This window comes from Bombina bombina, chromosome 4, assembly GCF_027579735.1.
Source record: "Bombina bombina isolate aBomBom1 chromosome 4, aBomBom1.pri, whole genome shotgun sequence".
Classification (NCBI taxonomy): Eukaryota; Metazoa; Chordata; class Amphibia; order Anura; family Bombinatoridae; genus Bombina; species Bombina bombina.
The window spans coordinates 827,230,953-827,236,952 of NC_069502.1; positions in this window are offsets into that span (position 1 = coordinate 827,230,953).

The following is a 6,000-nucleotide window of genomic DNA, read 5'->3' on the forward strand; positions in this document are numbered from 1 at the left end:
AGCAAATATATCGACCAGCGATTAAGAGAATTTCTAACAGAAATCCCTTCATATATAAAAGACACTATGGAGACACTTCAGCATTTACAAGGTATCCAATTAGGACCCACATCTTGGCTTGTCACTGCAGATGTGGAGGCCCTCTACACTAGTATCCAACATGAATTAGGGCTGGAAGCAGTTCAATACTATCTTAATTTACAAACAGAAGAAGATGACAATCACAATAAATTTGTGTTAAAATTACTTGAATTTGTACTCAAAAAGAATTACTTCGTTTTTAACGACCAATTCTATCTGCAAACAAGGGGGACAGCCATGGGGACAGCGTGTGCACCCACATACGCCAACCTATTTTTAGGTTGGTGGGAGCACAACACTGTCTTCATTGACGACAATGATGAATTTACTAAACATATCCCCCTCTGGCTAAGGTACATAGATGACATTCTTTTTTCTGGGAAGGACCTAAGGATAAGTTGAACATATTTCTAAAGACCCTAAATGTAAACAGGTTAAACATCAAACTAACCTATGAATACAGTCAGACAGAGATATCCTTTTTGGACTTGAGAATTTTTTAAAAAAGTAATAGCATGGTGGGGACTGATTTATACAGAAAGAAAACGGCCACCAATACTATCCTTTACAATACAAGTGCACATGCACCATGCACAGTTAAATCACTTCCAACAGGAGAATTTCTACGAGTCAAAAGAAACTGTTCAGAACCAGACTTATATAAAATAAGAGCACAAGAAACATCAGATCGCCTTAGCCAGAGGGGGTACAGTAAATCTCTCATTAAAAAAGCAAAGGATAGAGCAACAAAAACAGAACGTCAGAATCTATTGAAACCTAAGATTCGCACTAGTGACAACAAAACCAGATTAGTGTTAACTTATAACACACAGAGCAAAGATATAATTCAAATAATCAATAAACACTGGCATATCTTGCAAGCAGATAATACCTTGAACCAATTCCTAGGATCCAAAGTTGACATCAGTTATCGACGCACAAAAAATCTGAAAGATTTAGTGAGCCCCAGCCATTACACTCGTAAAAAGAAAACTACTGCCAGTGGCATACAAAATGGATCATACCCATGTGGGAATTGTATTAGCTGCAAATTTCTGAAAAAAACAACATCAGTTACAGACAGATTTGATAAAAAACATCCAATCAAATCTTTTATCAATTGCAACACTACCGGCGTAATTTATGTTTTACAATGGAAGTGTCCCAAAATGTATGTAGGGATGACGACACGTAAATTACGAACAAGATTACAAGAACATGTGCGCAATATCAGGAATGCAGCTAAAGACTTAAAGAACAAAAAGGCCATCTCATCAGTAGCACAACATTTTTATAAATTCCATCAAGGAAAGGCAGAAGGGCTAATATGCTTTGGTATACATAAAACCAACCTAGGAATTAGAGGTGGAGACAAAGAAACAAGTTTATTACAATATGAAAGCAGATGGATTTATCTGCTTAACTCCATACAACCTAATGGGTTAAATGAACATAACAATTATTTTTCATACCTGTAGATATAAACAAGATGACAAATATCAGTAACCGAGAAAATATCTTAGAAATAACTTTGGAAAAAGCATATTGTAATCATCATACAGACTATAAATTTATCAGTCACTCAACATGGATTATATATCCATCACTCATCACGGACACTTAAACATTCGTTATCTGCCTTTATGACCACTACCAAGCAGATATTTAATTATCTATTATTCACAATTATTTAATTTCTTTTTTGTATTAATATCACGTTAGTACCAGCACTGTTTTGTGCTCACATCACACCCACTCTCACTTATACCTCACATGGCACTGCATCACTTTATCGAAATAAATAGTTATACTATTAGAATTTTCATTTTTATAATCTCTTATGTTTAAGGGTCATATCTCAGTTCAAGTTAACACCATCACCTCCTGGATTCACATTTAGTCAACATAATAAGACTTTTATCTCAAAGTACATTTCCTCAGTTAACATAACACCGAGCAATATGAGAAACATTTGACAGCACGTTTCACATCAAATTGTAAGTAGGCAGTAGAACAGCTCCTGACAAAACTCACCATTGTTTTCCCTTACATTATCAGCCTCAAGGAATCATCAAACAATGGAAACATAAAAGTAAATGTAAGAACTAGCCGAATGGAGACTATTATAAATGTTTAAAATCATTTAATAGTGTTACTATCAGTATTTATTATTTCTCATTTTACACATTATTAGTATTATTCTCCAATTTTACTGCTGTTAGTGTGTTTTTTCTAGATATTTCTCGTCTTAATCCAGCCAGATATCTATATTTCTCTTTCAAGTTAAAGAGATTTCAGTATAACCCATTATATTATGAATAATCAAAAATCTTCTCTGCCAGTTTATCTGTACCCATCTTTATATCACAAGATCAACATTGATCATGAATAACCTGCCAGTAATAGAATCTGTCATTGGCATATTCAAATTCATAAAAAACATAGACAACAATCACAAAAAACAGTTTCTGAGAACGTTTATTCAAAGAATAATTTAAGAAATTTTAGAAGATCTCTGCCTTCCCAATGTTCCCCCGGGGGTTTTGTTCCCCCTTTCATTGGAATAAGATGTGCATATTTTTCTTACTGCAAAACTACATTGAGATCCGGAATCTTTATATCACACAATGAATGAAGGAACAGCCTTACCCAATAATATTCCGTCTCTAACACACACAGGCTGTCCTACATTCAATGATTGGTTCCTCGTCAGGAACAATCTGATTGGTTCATAACGTCCAATAGGAGGAGTAGTGCCAGCCAATAAATAGACATCAGCATGGCCGCGCCGTACCCTTTGAAAAAGCCACGTTAGTGGCGAAACATGTTAGGGAATTGTTTGTAGAATGCCAGTTAGCATTTTTTAATTAGCAGGAACAGAGGTCTTTATATTATATATAACTATTGTGGTTGTGCACAATATTAAGTAAATTTACTTGTAAACGGAGTTAACTCAGTAGTAAGAGCATTTGATATTAGAAGCCTAGAACTGGCCAACGGCCAGATTTATGGAGCTCTAAAATATACATACAACACTGCCAATATTTAGCGAAGCACCCCACGCTAAATTGACAGGTATAGCCCAGGATTTAGTAAGCGGTTAACATTATTATACATCTGATATAGATACGGTATCACAAGTATTGCAAATATTGCAAGTAGCTATATATGTGATACATTAAGCTTAGATACATGTGATACATTAAGCCTGGATTTAGTAAGCGGTCAATATTGTTATACATCAGACATAGATACAATATCGCAAGTATTGCAAATATTGCAAACAGTTATATAGGTGACACATTAAGCCTAGATATAATAATGCAAGTACTTAGCGAATTACTTTAAAAAACAACCAGTATCAAAAGCATGCATTCAGCAAGCGGTTAGGAGTACGAATATTTAAATATACAGAAAAAAACGCTAATATTTAGCAAACTCACGCCACAATACCGCTAACAACTCCTAAGGCCTAAGTGGACAACATGATTTAATTATTTAAGACCACTAAGTAATAGTTGATACATACTAAGAGCATAATTATTATACCAGAACAGCTACTTTTTTGTAACATTAAAGTATACTCACAAGAATACTATAACTCTTACATCGTAAGATCCTAAGATTAAACTATTAGAGAAACAAAAGATGTGAATATTACTACCAAACACTTTCTTGAGAATTTATACTGGAAGCGTGTTACCAATAATATCAAAGATTTAAGAACGCCAAGATCCAATAGAGCTACTAAATTACTTAAATATGTTACTGTTATAACAATTATAGTACACACTATCAACTTTAAAAATTCCAAGAAATTTAAAAAATACAATTTCTGTGTAATGATTCAAGCACAATGCTTGTGCATACTTAAGTATTGATAAATATACGATCCAAGATATCAAGCACAATGCTTGTGATTCAAGCACAATGCTTGTGATTCAAGCACAATGCTTGTGCATACTTAAGTATTGATAAATATACGATCCAAGATATCACAGGGGTTAATACATTAACTTACTGACCAGTATTATTATACTATACACAGAAAGTACTTTTTGCATCTATATAGTTAGGAGGCTATTTAAAACAGCAGTATACATATATTTCCCACAATATCATACTGAAATAAGAAGACAACTACTAGGAAATTAAGTAGTGTCTCACCAAGATACATATGAAATGCAATTTTACAAGCATTAATAATAAACATTGGTGATAATATGGGATATTTACGCTAATACCTCTAATATCAAAATTTGATTTGAATGATGAGTCACAGACCACACACATAACAATAGAGTAAATATCACAATACCACAGCCTTCTCAAATATAAGCTCAAAGTATAACAAATCACTATATAATCACTGGGGTTAACCTGACTTCCAACCCAAGTAATTTCTAATACACACCACAACCACGTAATGTACTCTGTGAATAACGGATAATAATCTATTAAGACCCAAACCTGTGTTTTTAATAAAGTTTGTATGTCAATTGTGTTTGTTGCCTTATATTTTTAAAGGATTACCAATAAAGGTTATATTTTAATAAATATCCCCATGCACACTCTCCTCCAAGGAGACACAGCTCTTGTCCAATTTTTGTCACTATCAATTAGGGAATGAGTGCTATATAGGTGTACACTCCATCAATCCAAGGATTGATAATTTTCGTCTGACAAAACAAGTACACAGCACCTCAGCCAATTTTTTTAGTAACACTACAAATCTGGTTGGATATTTATACCATATTACCAGAACCAGAAATCACTAGGCTACCCTAAGTTGTAAATTTAAGCAGTGCCATTAGTATCCCCCCTTTTTTTCTTTATTAGATGAATATAAGTTAAACAAATACATTTGTTTGGGTGTTTACAAAAATCTTTAATCTTTTTCATATTTAATTTTTTTTAGAAACGGATTACTGTCAGTTTTTATAGAGTTTATAGCAGTGATGTGCAGTCACTAGAGGCAGGTGAGGCAGTGCTTCACCTCTCATATGGGCAAAAATATATTTTTTTTTATTGGCTTTAAAAAAAAAATTGTACATTTTTCCCCCCAGCATTTTTTTTTCTCACAGCTATATGTTGTGCAATGAAGAGGCACAATCAGGTCTGCCCACCATTACACAACATGCTGCGCCATCTACTGGATGCAAGTGGTTAAGATCATTGCATGACCCATTAACTGCTTATTTGAGGCAGTCCTATTTGGGCTGAACCAATCCAGTGAGAGGCATTAGTAAGTGGAACATAGGGTTGGGGCTGGATGTTAAATCATATAAAACAAAACAAAAACGCAAAAAAACAACTTTCATATATTTTGTTGCTGTCCTGTGAACCTGCTAGCTTTGCTAAAGTGAAAAAGAGAGTTCTGTTCTTCCCCTCTAAGTGCAGTGGAATGTGCCACTGTCACTTCCTGAATCCTTACAGAGCAGGAAAAGAGGCACAGAGAGCAGTGTTTCATCCACATCTTATTAAAGTAAGATTTTACTGAAAGATTCTGTTAGTGAAAATGATAATTTAATGAATGTGGTTTAGTGTTTGTTTACTCTTTTATAGCAGGGTCGTTTTTGTATTTTGTTTACTCAAACTTTACACCCACTAACTTAGCAGCTTGCCTCTGTACTTCACACTAAATTATAGACTAATTTTCTGAACTCTCTGTAGCTCTGCTGTTTTATTACTTTAAAATGCAGTGGTCCCTCTCCCCCCCCCTTGTGTGTGTGTGTGTGTGTGTGTCTCTCTCTCTATCTATCCATCTCTCTCCTTATGTGTTGTTCTCCCCCATGGTCTCTTTCTCTCTCTGTCTCTCTTCCTCCCCCTCTGACTCTCATCCCTTATGTAATGAAAGAATCTATAAGCATAATTTGCAGCATTAAAGTAAAAAGTATGTTTTAAACATATTTTAATGGG